Source organism: Lontra canadensis, unplaced genomic scaffold (genome assembly GCF_010015895.1).
Source record: "Lontra canadensis isolate GAN:19392208 unplaced genomic scaffold, GSC_riverotter_1.0 scaffold1, whole genome shotgun sequence".
Classification (NCBI taxonomy): domain Eukaryota; kingdom Metazoa; phylum Chordata; class Mammalia; order Carnivora; family Mustelidae; genus Lontra; species Lontra canadensis.
Window position 1 is genome coordinate 6182383 of NW_022630995.1, and position 14060 is coordinate 6196442.

The 14060-nt window shown below is 46.4% G+C and overlaps 1 non-coding gene across 1 annotated transcript; it reads left to right on the forward strand.

The window, feature by feature from the left end:
• Positions 1-4740: 4740 nt before the first annotated feature.
• On the forward strand, positions 4741-4857 carry LOC116871882. The gene has a single exon (XR_004383547.1). It is a non-coding gene; the product is annotated as a small nucleolar RNA SNORA3/SNORA45 family (small nucleolar RNA).
• Positions 4858-14060: the final 9203 nt, after the last annotated feature.

Consider the following 14060-nt stretch of genomic DNA (forward strand, 5'->3'; position numbering starts at 1 on the left):
ATTCATCTCCCAATAGCCAAACCCTGCCAGTTGACTGGGGAGACAGAAGTACAGCCTTCAGGGGGTTAGCCCCCTGGGGGAGGAGCCAGGTTGGTCTTAAGGGCAAGAAGACACAGGACAAGGAGCAGAGCACCCATCAGAAATCGCACCTTCCTTGTGAGCAGCATGAGAAGGTGCAGGGTCCCGAAGCACACCCCCACAGCCGTGCTGGAGATCAATGATGGGGCCTTGCCCTTTGGTGTCCCATCCTTTGTCTAGGTTCCATGAGGATCCCACTTTTCTGCTAACGTATTATGTTTCCACGAAGTCTAAGTTCGCTGGGGTTGGGCTACCTCTTTATGTTTCTGTTGACATTGACAACAACTACTTACTGATCTTCTGCTTTGCATCAGACATTGTGCTAGGTCCTGGGGAAACAGAGCTCAGAAGCGTGAGAGGACGTGTACGTGAAGGCATCTCGGCCAAGGGGAAACAGGTGAAGAACTGTCATGTCTGCCACGTGGTGAGTGACGTAGCTACGATGAGCACGTGGGGGCTCTGATAAGGGTCACACCCACCCCCCCATAGGTTGGAAATGCAAGGATAAGATTGTCTTCTGAGAGTTTAATCTGCAAAATCAGTGCAAATGGGTCAGAGTGGAGGTAAGCAAAGACACATGAAATATAGGTAATAACCCCTAAGGCTCCAACCAGCTCTGAAATCCTGGGACTCTGCATTCTACACTCACACCAGAATGCCACCTTATTGTGTACCTACTGTATACACACGGGCCAGGTCTTTCCACGCATGATCTCCTTTACTGGACTCCTGTGTCTCTGAATGTCACGCCATGAATGCTTGAACTTTATAAACAAAAATTTTACAAATGGAGAATGACGGAATGACACGAGATTTTCTTTGCCCTGCTCGGGGTCACAGAGCTAAGAAGTGGCAGAGAAGGAAACCCAGCCTCCAGATTCCCATTCCTGCTCTGAGACACCAACTACTCCAGACATAGGAGTGTGTTTGTTGCAAAAATAAAACTTGGCTAAAGTAAGACTCCCTTAATTTCTACTCAGTTGACAGCTTCCCACATGGAGTGCCAACTCCTTTAAAAAAGAATTAAGTACATATAATATTTGGTTATTATTTTTCACATTTGAACAGCTGACCGGGTCAATAGGAGAGGATGGTGGTTTTCTCTCCTTATCATTTTGTTTTTTAAATACAAAACCTTTGCAAGGTATGTTGCTTTTAAATGTTCCGCAACAGTTGGGAGCTCATTCTTGGCTTTTTCACAACAGTGTTCTCTAAGGTGGGACAGAGACTTTTTCACCTCTGTCTACGGTCCCCAGTCACCCATCTGTGGCGCTTGGAGAGCTAGTGGAATAGCCGGCTCCTTGAAGACAAGTAGGAACAGTCTGGAAACAGGCTTTAGAATGAAGAGGACAATGGGTTTTGACTCCACTGGGTTTCTCTGGGAAATTGCTTAACCTCCCATAGGTTTTGAAGAGTTCATTTTAATTTGAGTATGCTTCTGCCTTATATAGTCTTACCATTCCTCTGACCCTAAAAAAATTTCCCTACAGTAAACACAGAACAGTGAAGTCAACTATTATAAGTTGTCCATACGTAAAATGAAACAAAACAATAGCTCATCAATAGATACACTATTTAAGAAAAAAAGACATCCCAGCCTTGATACTTTCTGTGCATTCCTGCAGCTGGCTCTAAATTTGAGGAAATTATTTTATTCCCAATGGAACAGGAGAGTGCAGTGTTTATGCCTTCCAGCTACTTACTGTGAAAGGAGGAAGACTTCAGGAGTGAGTGGACCGAGAGAGCTAGGGTTGGTTCCAATGGCCATCATGATTGGCCTTTCTAGAAAGGAGCTGTTTATCTGATGGCTCTGCTGCTCATGGTTTTCAGGATTCTCTTTGTGCGATGGAGTGGGAGGTAATTGTCTCTTAGACATTTTCCAAATGCTAGCTGAACTGGATGGCTGGCCAAGAACCGTGTTCTTGGGGCAGGCTGTCATTCGGTAATCACTGGCTAAGCGCTAGGCTGAATGCTTTGTGGGGGGATCTGCATTTCATCTTTTAACAAACCCCATGAGGAAAATACACCTATGATTGATGGACACAGAAGCTCAGATGATGCTGAATTTCCTATCCTTTTCCCATCACAGCACCCCCAGGGTTGAGAGGACGAATTTCTTGACACATGGGTATGCCATTGACAGTGCGCTGGAGGGAAGGCTCAAAGTTGGACACGGTAAAAGTACCCTGAGGAGGTTAAGAAAATGGCTGGCTGAGATTTAAACCGAAGGCTGTGACTCCAAAACCTGTGCTCTTAATCTCTGATTTATACTGTGGTGTACCATCAATTATTTGCATAGTGTTGTAAAATTCTCACAAACATCTCCAAGGGGTGAATTATACATCTACATTTGAAGGCTGAATATAGCTGAACCCCTTATGGTGCTGGTTTTGGGACCCAGGCCAACCCTCACTTGATTAGGTTATCCTGTTGGATTGTGTTTCCAATGATTAGTGCTTTTTTTAGCATCACCATTTGACTGTTTTCATGGAAATCCTGTCATCTCAGCAATGACACTGTAAAAAGATTCTACTCTGTGTACCCTCGGGTGGGAGGGCATTGGAAGTCGAAATCGCAAACCAAGCCAACAGCTGAGCTATTACTACAGGAAGATGGAGAGTCACTGTTTCAGGCTAATTGAATGTACCTGATGGCCATCTAGAAAAGCAAGTACATTCCTTCACAATTTTTCCTTTTTACGCGTTTCTGTCCACTGAGAAGCTGCGTAGGGTGTTATTCCTTCAGGGACCAGCTAGTCAGTATCCAGCCTCGCAGGCGGGACCATCTCTGTCACAGGACACAGAGGCAGAGAGGGAGCACGGCTTCTCATCTGCGTAGGACTCGATCCTCTGGTCCTCTCTGCGCCAGGGTCTCTTTTGGCCTGCAAGCTGGTTCAGGCGTGTGAGTTCAAGACGGTTCGTGCTGCGTTCCTCTCCCTGGAGACAAAACCTTTCCCTAGACTTTGTTCCTCAAAGTCATGGTTTTCATCATGTGTGCATTTATTGCTTATTTACCTAGAATGTTCGATCCCACGTCCACCAAGAAAAGTGGAAAAGTACATAAATGTACTAAATATAACAGAACTACACACAGGTTTTCATCCAAAGGAAACTCTTCCCCATTTCAGTGGTATTTACTCTCTGTTAAGCATGGATGGAACCAAGAGGCATGTATCTGTTACCCCAACGGGGAGGAGAAAGGGTCGAGCCACGACTGGGAGCTGACATCCCTGCACTGAGCCTTTGCTCCAGGGGCCCAGAAACAGAAGGTGCCTCTTCACGAAGCAGCTCCCCCACAGGAGACGGGAAAGGACAGGAAAGGGCAACAGCACACACCCAGTTTTCAAATCCATGTGATGTTTACGCAACGCTTGGTTAATCTGTGCCTCGCAAAACCGGCCCGTTACTGCAGCACCAGAGATGGTGGTCACTTAACTCCTAAACGCCTTCCCATTTGCCATATAAGCGATGCCTTTTTCAGACAAGACCATGTTTTTTTCTCAGTTAAAAATGAGAATCTCTGAGGAAAAGAGTAGATATTAGATCTTTATATAGCAGCATTCACCTCAAGAAAATTGGGCCAGGAGCCCCAGCAAAGGGGGAAATTGTGCTAGATGTGTTCATAGAGATAAAACCAATAAAGCCAGCAAACGTGGGTGCACTATATCATTCATTTTGTAAGAAAGTTCTACCACGGGACTGCTAAACCTGAGAAAAATACTTCAAATCACATGACTGAAATCAACATCCAGACCTAGAGCAAAACTGCTAAGCAGTAGGATTTATGCTGTGACAAATATTTTCAAAAGAATGAAAATTATGTAAACCACCCCCTCCCTCCCTCCCTTCCTCTAAGCTAGACTTAGAGGGAAAGAAGAAAGAAAGAAAAAAAGAAAGAAAGAAAGAAAGAAAGAAAGGAAGGAAGGAAGGAAGGAAGGAAGGAAGAAAGAAAGAAAGAAGAAGAAAAAAAGAAAAAAGGGAGAAAGAGGGAAAGAAAGAAAGAAATAGGAGAAAATCCTTGCTGGGCTGGAAGAAAAGCAAGAAAGAGAGGAAGTCAGTGGTCAGAGTGGCTGACAGAAAGTGTAAGTGCTAGGGGTAGGGGTGAGAGGAGCCCTCAGAAGGGTTTGGGGACCTCAGAGCAGGGGACTTGGGCCTCTAGTCCCCACCAAGAATCCTGCAAGGACATATGCTCACGGAGAGCCGACGCCCACACAAGGGGCTACAGGAGACCAGGGCAAGTCGAGCCGGGAGACAATCCCAGATAAACCCACCACCGCCACGTCCGGGCTTCCTGTTGTGTCAGAGCAACAAGGAGGAGCTGCTGAAGCTTTCCCAGGGCTTCCTGCAGACCCTTCCTGCCCGAGACTGGGCAGGAGTGGCCGGGAGAAGGCCAGTGGACTGGGAATGCCCTCATCACTGTGCGTGTAATGGGAAACCGAAGGGCCGGGGTGGACTATGGACCTGGCCGCGGATGGCAGAGAGGACAGAGGCCAACAGCCACAAGGAGGACGGTGCAGTTAACTGCCCGCTCTTTACGAATGTCCAGGTTATATATAGGAATGCCAGGAACCAAGATCATCTTACCCTCAGGGAAAGGCTAAGAAAATTAAGAGCGGGAGGAGGAGAAGAATCTTGAAGAATTTACTCAAGAAGGACTGGGTTTCCCAAGGCTACAGTCACATCTTGACACAGTTCTTATCCTGATATGTTGAAGTTCTTGGAAAGAACCTGCTGATTTTTAAAAAAATATTTTATTTATTTATTTGAGAGAGAGACAGAAAGAGCATGACTGGGGGAAGAAGCAGAAAGAGAAGGAGAAGCCGACACCCTGCTGAACAGGGAGACCGACAAGGGGCTCAATCCCAGGACCCTGAGATTATGACCTGAGCCAAAGGCAGTCACTTAACTGACGGAGCCACCCAGGTGCCCCAGAATCTGCTGGTCTTGATGGACTGGCAACGGCACGTCAGAAAAATGCTTTCACTGGCTCCCAGATAGAGTAGGTTGGCAGCCATCTTCCCTCAGACCCATTGGGGAGCTGGTACCTGCCATGGTGTGTTACAAAAACTTTCCCTGTTCTTCTAGGACTACTATGAAGCTCCGGGGAAGGAAAACCTCCCAAAGCAGACAGTGTTGTAAAGGTCAAATTCTTTAGCAGAATTGCTGAAGAGAAGATTAAGGCTAAAGAGGGGGCAGGGTGGGAACAGGGGACTGTGTCCTGGTATTTTGAAGTCACATGGGGTAAGGGCCATTGAATGCTAACCAGCGCTTTTCAAAAAAAGGGAAAAAAAAGAACTGGGTTTTAAATCAGAAGTAATTGAATTTACTTCGAATTAGAAAGATTTCATTTTCTATTATCAAGAAGAAACTGGGGCTCATGAGTTAATTTAATTCAATTACGGAGAAATAAAATTACTTCTTAGCTCACTTGACACGTACAATAGCAAAAAATGTACTCCCTTGACACACTTTAGTGTAAATACACTGTTACTATTTCAATTGTATCTCGAGTTTCGGAATGAGAGGTTTGAGGCCCTCTTAAAGGAGTTTTACTCAGCACAGGAATTAGAAGGAGATTTTTGGGGGATGTGTAGTGGGTCTGTGGCTGGAGGGAGAGGAGGGGGACATTGGGGTTGTCCCCAGGACCGACTGCCCCCTTCCTTCACTGCGAATCAGGCTTGGCGACCGCGCCCCTTCTCCTGTCGGGGTGAGCCCGTGTGCACCTGCCAGCCGGGCTCAGGAACGCCCGGCCTCGGCCACTCGGCACATGACAGTTCCCTGCGGGGGCTGGTCATGGGCCAGCAGCCAGCACCGAGGACGGGCCTCCTCTCTCCGGAGAGGAAACGAAGGTGGAACCAGACTTAGTTTGAAAAGGACAGCACCGAAGGTAGAGGAAGATGTGTGGCAGAGGGCTCGATCAACACTGCCCAGAGACCACGGCTCCTGACCCGTCCAGGGCTGAGGGCCTCGGTCCCTTCCTGTTGATCCCCGTTTGAGCTGGGCTTTGTGTTACGTGCAACCGAAAACCCTGAAATGTCACAGTTCAAGAAAGGGACTTTCTCTGAGTCAGGTAGGGCCTCACAGTCATTACCTCATACTTTAATGCCTTTTTTTTTCTACAAGGGTATTCGATGAGAAAAACAGACAAAGAAGTAAAACCGAATTCTATGAAAAACCCAGAGTATCCTTCCCCCCCATAGTTCATATTTATCTTCCCTCTAACCTCTCCTGGTGACCTGCGCACAATGGCTCTTTCTTTCCCTTCCTCCCTCTTCTTCCCTGCCTTAAACACAGGAGGGAGGACGAGGAGACGGGAGAAGGAGCGAGAAGGCAGGGGGCTGGCAGGCAGTGGGGCACGAGCGACAGCTCCCTCCTGCCGACTTGATGGAAGGATCATTCCTTCTCGGCTCTTATATGAAACCGGGAGCGTGTGCTCGCATTGTCGGGGTACTGGGTGACTCCAAGAGAACGGCCCATTCCACAAATTCCACTCACGGCTCATGACCAGGTGACGCGAGCCGTGGGACACAACGTTTGGTGACTGTGTGTTCTGTCACAGCTCTCGAGCCTGGCAGCCTCCGGTGACTATATTTCTCTCACTTGGTTTCTCTCTCACAAACCACTCCAAGGCTCTTAGGGTGACCTCCTGGGCCAGAGTTTAGAACAAGCCACCGGACAGGACACTTATCAAAGTGCAAATATTGACTTTACAATGTGGCAGTTAAAAATACCCTGCCAGAGACTCCACGTGCGTCAGGGGAGGCCAGTGTCCTGCACAGTAAACCCTGTACCCAAGACTTCCTCCGGGAGGCCCTCCCGCCCACATTCTTCCCTTTCTCTCCTGTGGCTGCAAAGTGGCAATGTTCAAAGGGGCCGTTGTCTCTAGGACATTCGATTTTTAAGTTTCTGCGCTTTCTGATCGATTCTTTGGCTTTTGGGGAAAAAAATAATTCCCATATTGGCTGCTGCATACAATAGCCCGCTAGCATCGACTGATTGATTAGTTCATTCATTCATTCATTCATTCGTTCATCTGGCATCCAGAGCATGCAAATCCAGGAAGAGAGGTGTGTTCCCCAAGGCTTGGTTTCAGCTCACAAAACCAATGCTGAGATCCAGAAGGAATCTGAGGCCAGAGTCCAGACTGTTCTGGAAATAGCATGTGGGTACGGCTCAGGGCCTGGCCAGGGAAGAGCAGAGGATAGAGCAAAATATTTTCAGATGTGAGCTAGTCGGGGGACGCCCTTGCTAAATCATAGTAACTGGGTCCTTGCTTCCATGCCGAGGGAAGGTGGATTTAGAGTCAAGACCCTGCTTGTCAGAGCTGACTTAGATCAGGTTCTGTGCTTGGAAGAGTGAGACTGAAGGACCTTGGAAAAATCTGCTCAAAGAACTCTCAAAACATTAAACAATCCAATTGGAAAATGAGCAAAAGACATAAAGAGACGCTCGAACCAAGGGGATATGTGAGGACACATGAAAAGGTGTTCAACAGGCTTAACCATTAGAGAAATGCAAATTACGAGCACACTGGGATATCATTAAATGCATTAAGAGGAACTAAAATAAAAAATAGTAATAATGCCAAAGGCTGGCAAAGATGTGGAGAAATTTGCTCTCTCATACATTAAAGGTGGGAATGTAAAATGCCACAGCCACTCTGGAAAATAGTTTGGAAGCCGCTTTAAAAACTAAACATACACTTACCTACGACTCAGCAACTGCACCCCTGGGCGTTTACCCCAGAGAAATAAAAACTCATGTTCCATGTAAGTACAGCCCCTTTATTTGTAATAGCCCATAACCGGAAACAAAAATACCCCTCAGCAGGCGAGTGGTTAAACAGACTGTGGTATATCCATGCCGTGGAGTACGACTCAGCAACACAAAGAAATCGCATTTCTATGACATTACCAAAGTGACAAAATTAAAAATGGAAAACAGATCAGTGGTTGGCAGGGGTTAGGGACTATGTAGGAATAACATGAGGGGAGTCTTTGTGACAGATGGAATAGTCCTATGTCTTGATTACACTGGTGATTACATGACTTTATATATGTGATAAAATGGCGTGGAACTATACACAGTACATGGTACCAATGTCAAGTTCCTGGACTCCCTATAGTACTGTAATTATGTAAGATTTATGTAACCGTTCAGGACACTTGGGTCAAGGACTCACCAGCACTCTTTCGTACTACTTTTGACAACTTTCTGTGAATTCATAATTATTTTAAAAATTGGGAGAGGGGTGGCACTTGGGTGGCTCAGTCAGTTAAGCGTCTGCCTTCAGCTCAGATCATGATCCTGGAACCCCAGTCTCGAGTCCCGCATCAGGCCCCCAGCTCAATGGTGAGTCTGCTTCTCCATCTGACCCTCCATCTGACCCTTTCTCTCTTTTGCTCTTTTTCTCAAGTAAATAAATAAAATCTTAAAAAAAATTTTTTTTTTTGACCCTACCAAGAGTTTCTGGACCTAAGCCAGATGCTGTGAATTCCATGGTTTGGGCCATTTCTCAGTGGTCTTCTGTTCACTGCCCCACATTTCCTCAGTGGGACCCCCTCTTGGCCACTCTCTGCCCAGATAGTTCCCGAGAAAATGCATGACCTGGGCCTCAGCGGTCAGCATATCATGTTTCCCTGGGCCAGTCTCGACTGGATTTTGCCGGAGCTGGAAGAGAAACTATTGCTCTTTTGCCCTGGCTTCGGATCTGGAAGGATGGAGGTCTGGCAGCCACATGGGGGCTGTGAATGGCACTGTTGCCAGGGAAACACCAAGTGAGAAATAGAGAAAGAAATTCCTTTCCAAAGAAATCATGGGAGCCTTGCATCCAGTCATGCCTACCTTTGGACTGTTTGTGAGCCAACACATCTCAGAAACTGCGGAGCCGGCGGCCCTCTGCTGGGCCCCACGACACCTGGATATGTAAGGTTACTGTAAGCCAGGGAGAGGAAACGGTCGACCCTTCCATAAACAAAAACGCAAACAGCTCTCAGGGTTGCCCACGAACCCATCTCCCTGCATCAGGGGTACTATTGGAAACCTGCTCCTTGGGAATCCCGGCCACACATGGACAACAGCAGCTCTCCTAGGAGTTGATGCTGAAACGTACCCCGGCCACGTGAGCACCTGAGCGCTGGGGCAGGAAGAAGTCATGTTTCATTCAATAAGGAGGATGCTGATCCCCTGAGCAGATAAAATTGTGGTCCCTGTTTCTCCCTCCAACTCTACATGTCCTTCTGATTTTTCATTTTTCTCACTTTATTTTGCTCACCATTTTGCTTCCAAATTCCTTCATGGGTAACCCTGTTTTTGTCGCCTTTCTCTTGTTAGCCCCAGTCACGAGATCCATGGTTCTGACCCAGCTTGGCCTCTGTCCTCCTCTCCCTTGTCCCTCGTGAGGCCCCGAGGAGGTCCGAGGCCCGCACCTTCCATCTCCTCTAGCCCCCGCCTCCCAATCTGGGTGAAAATGAGGCTTTTCTCCCACGTGTGCTCCGGGTCCAGCTCCTCAGGACTTGCTTGGTCAATGATCTCTGCCCTCTGGCACCTTCAGCCTGACCTCTCTGCTGGCTGCTTCTCCTCGGCCTACACACATGCCCCAAGGTCTCTCTTTTCGTGGAAACAACACTGGCCCTCACCCTTTGCCTCCTGCTAATGACTGCCCTATCTCTCTGCGTTTCTCAGCCAAGTTTCTGGAAAGAACATTCTTCCTTGATGGGCTCTGTGCTTCCTTACATTTTATTAAGTGCCCCAGTCCTTGGCCGTCTGGCCTCTGGCTATGGAAACTGCTCTCTGAGACCTCCCAGCTGCAACATGGAAAGGGCTGGTGTGAGTTTCGGGGCTTGTAGCCCCTGGGTGCTGCCCCCCCAATGCCCTCTCTTGGACGTCCCTGACACCGCGCTTCTGGCTTTCATCCCATGTCTCTGTCCACTTCTCCTTGGTCTCCTGGACGGGGCCTTTATGTTACCTGCTTTTCAGAGTTCCATGCCCGGCCTTCTACGTGTCCTTACATTGTCGTCATCACCACGCCGTAACTGGGAAATCTCAGAATCTGTGACTTCATGTCACGCCATGACATGTACAAGTCACCAAGTCCATCTCCTGGGCTCCAGGTCACCTCGCTTGAGGCCTGCCCCCAAGGTCTTCAAGTCCCCCCTATCCAGACTGAGTGCTGCCTCTATCTCCCTCCGGCAAAGTGCGTCTGTGGCCCCTCCCCTCTTCCTCCTGTGTCCCCTCAGGGAAGGGCAGCACCGACCACCCAGGCCTCCCAGCCCCCCTTCCTCCCTCCATGTTGTCAGCGGCCTGGTCCTCTGGGTTTTAGCTCGTTCCCAGCTCTCCCACTCCCACCCCTCCTCTGACACCCCTGCTTTCTTACCAGCTTGTCCCACCTGGCTTGTCCCCAGGCTTCTCCACACACCTAATCCCCAAACAAAAATGTGCTCAGGTTCCCCCTCGCTCCGAGCCCTGCCTTGGCCTCTCTCAGTCTTCCTGGTGAGAGGCTTCTCTTGATGTAGCACCCTCAATGACATGTGTCCTGTCTCCTCCTGACAGCTCCCCAAGCCGTGCCCTCAAACCCTGCCGCTGATTCCCGCACTGGCCTTCCAGATGGTTCAGTTGGTGTCACATCTCATGGAAACCCTCCTACTGTGCCCAGGCTGAGCTGGCACCACCAGCTCTGCTCCTGTCGCCTATGCCCTGAGACTGTCACAGCATGGGTCCCTGTACTGGGTCCTCCACACCCAGATAGCCTCACGGACAAGGGCAGTGTCTTTTTAGGTTTGTTGTTTGTTTTTGCATAGCACATTTTTCCCCCAAATTTCATTTTATTTTAAACTACTTCACACCTATAGAAAGTTTGAAAGAATGGTACAGTAAACACACACCTTTCACCCAGACTCACCATCTGCTTACGTTTTGTCCCTTCGTTCCCACCCCTGCCCTCTCCCTGTCCTCTGTAAAATCCTTGTGTGCGGTAGCGGATCACATTGGGTCCCTCCAGGATTCTGCCCACCCAGTACCTATGATCATGACCTTATTTGGAAATAGGGTCTTTGCAGATATAATCAAGATTGGATGCAGTCATACAGGATTAGGACGGGCCCTAATGCAATGACTGGTCCCTTGTAAGAAGAGGGAAATCTGGACGAACACACAGGAGGGAGGATCACGTGAGGAGCGAGGTGGAGAACGGAGTGATGCCTGGAAGAGGCAGGGAGAGATCCTCCCCTACAGACTTCAGAAGGGGTGGGACCCTGCCACCACCCTGATTGCAGACATCTGGCCGCCCAGGCAATGAGAAGGTGACTTTCTGTTGCTTTAAGCTACCCAGTTCATGGTAATTTCTTATGGCAGCCTTAAAAAACTAATAAAACTATCTTATGCAGAGAGAAACACAACAGTATGCCGTTGACCCTTGAACAACGTGGGGGTCGGGAGCACTAACCCCCTGCGTGGTTGAAAATCCACTTATAACTTCAAACTGCCCAAAACGTTGCTAATAGCTGGAAACTGTATCAGTAACATAAACAGTTCATTAACACACATTTTATTTGTTTTATGTATTATATACTGTATTCTTAAGATAAAATAAGCTAGAGGAAAACATGTTAAGAAAGTCATAAGGAAGAAAAGAAACATTTACAGTACTGTACTATATTTATCAAAAAATTATATAAATGGAAGTGCACAGCTCAAACCTATGTTGTTCAAGATCTAACTGTAGATATTAATATGCCTATTAGTGTATCAATGTATAATATAAAATATAAAATGGATATTAATATATCCATTAATATAGATACAAATTTTTTTTTACTGAATCATTTAAAAATTTTAGAGATCATGACATTTATATCTCAATACTTTAGTGGGTATCTCCTAAGAGTCAGGACATTCTTATAGAATTACATTATCCTCATACTCCAAAAATGTAACCTTAAGACAATAATACAGATTATAAATAATGCATAATATATAACATAATGTATATCTGAACTTCCCAATGGTCATAACAATGACTTTATAGCTTTAAAAAGTTCAGAATTCAATCAAGATTCAGTTACTGTACTTCATTATCATGTTTCTATACCCTCTTTATACTGCAACAGTTCTATGTCTTTTTTTGTTTTTTTCTTCTCTTAACATTGGCATTTTTAAGGAGCCTAAGCCAGTTTTGCATATTGCCCCCAAATTTGGATTTGCCTGACTGTTTCTTCATGATTACATTCAGGTTAAACCAGTATGGCGAAGGACTACAAGGGTAACATTGTGTCCCTCTCAGTACAATGCATCAGGAAGCACATTACGGCATTGATTTGATTTGTTTTGCTTTGTTTTGTCTTAATTTTTTGAGTACCGTGGACACGGCATTGCACTCACTTCAGGTACGCGACACGGTGATATGACAAGGCCATACGTTACTCTGTGCTCCCCACGAGGGTAGCTGCCATCCGTCTATGTGACACCTGATTTGATTACTAAGGCTCAGTACTGGCAATGGCAAGTCTGACCACGTGGTTAAGGTAGAGGATTGTGTCTTATTGTATTCCCAGTGTTTATCGATAGGCCTGTGAGACAGGAATCGTTCATTGAATGAATCCATAAAGACACTTCTGAACTCCAGTAGTCTACACTGATATGAAGGAATTTGAAACCTTAGCAACTTGTGCAATGTCATCTCAATCATCTACGTCACCCCTACTCGTCCTGGACATCACTCGGCCGCAGTGGCTTTGTCATCCCCGCTTCCACCACGTTAATGTTCTGCACCACGATGTGAAATCTGTTGTGCAGAGTGTATTTATTGGCTGACAGAGAGTTCTACTGTGAGCTCAGGGGCTATGGAACATAGCTATCAGGATGGCTTCTGTAATACCTGAAAATAAAACAAACTGACTTCAACGTCACTATTTTCTTTTAAGATATTTTATTTAGGTCCCGGCAATTTAGGCCAGTCTCCAGAGTTAGCTAATATGTCTGTAACAGCCAGTTATAAAATGTTAATTTTGAAAATTATCTGTTTATCCTTCAATACACAGCCCTCACCTAAAACCCTGATATTGGCTTCTGGCCACCATATTTAATCACTGGTCAATATTTTTACAAAGATACTCAACTTTGATTATAAAGGGAATGTTAAAGATTAGATCATGAATGATATAAAAAATAAATAAAAGGCTTTTATTATGGAACCAAATACCAGTGAAGCCATATGGTTTAACTATCCAAAGCTACCTCAGGTCCAAAGATGGAAATAATGGACCTTGATAGAGAATTCTCTTCTACAATGTGTGTGGTCCCTAGTTCTAGCTGCCCAAATATTGGGGGAAAGCTATGGGGATTATTCTAATTGCCTTAGTCTGAGCTAACGTCACATACTGCATAAAACACTGGCATAACCATACTGGTTAAAAAAAAAAAAAGTTGATGAGCTTCAGTGTTTACGAAAAATGCAGTCCTTAATGCCTGTAGCAGTGTATCCATTGCTGAACGTCATTCTAACAGAGAAGGGGCCATCTGGGTCACCACAGAAGAGTGTCATCAAGTCACAATGTTAAGAGGGAAGTCTTGGGAGCCAAACCACCTGAGTTCAAAGTTAGTGTCTGTGACTTACTAGCTGTATGACTTTGGGCACATTACCTAACCTCTCTGTGCCTCAGTTTCCTCATCCGTGAAATGGGGATAGGACTCACCTCAGGGCTATTAAGGGATTTATGTGGATTAATATCTATGGATTTTTTAGAATGACACGTGGCACCTAACATGTAACCAGTAAGTTTTGCTTATTACTACTAGTGTCATCGTCATCACCACCATTATCACCCGGAAGAACCGATGAAACTAAAGCAGGGAAAATAAAAAGGAGAATTGGAGGGACAGGACTGGTCTCTTCAAAGGCTTGAAATGCTGCCAACAGGAAGAGGGATTAGGTGATTTCCATGTGACCCGGGAGCACATCTAATATCAAAGGGTAGAAATTACAGG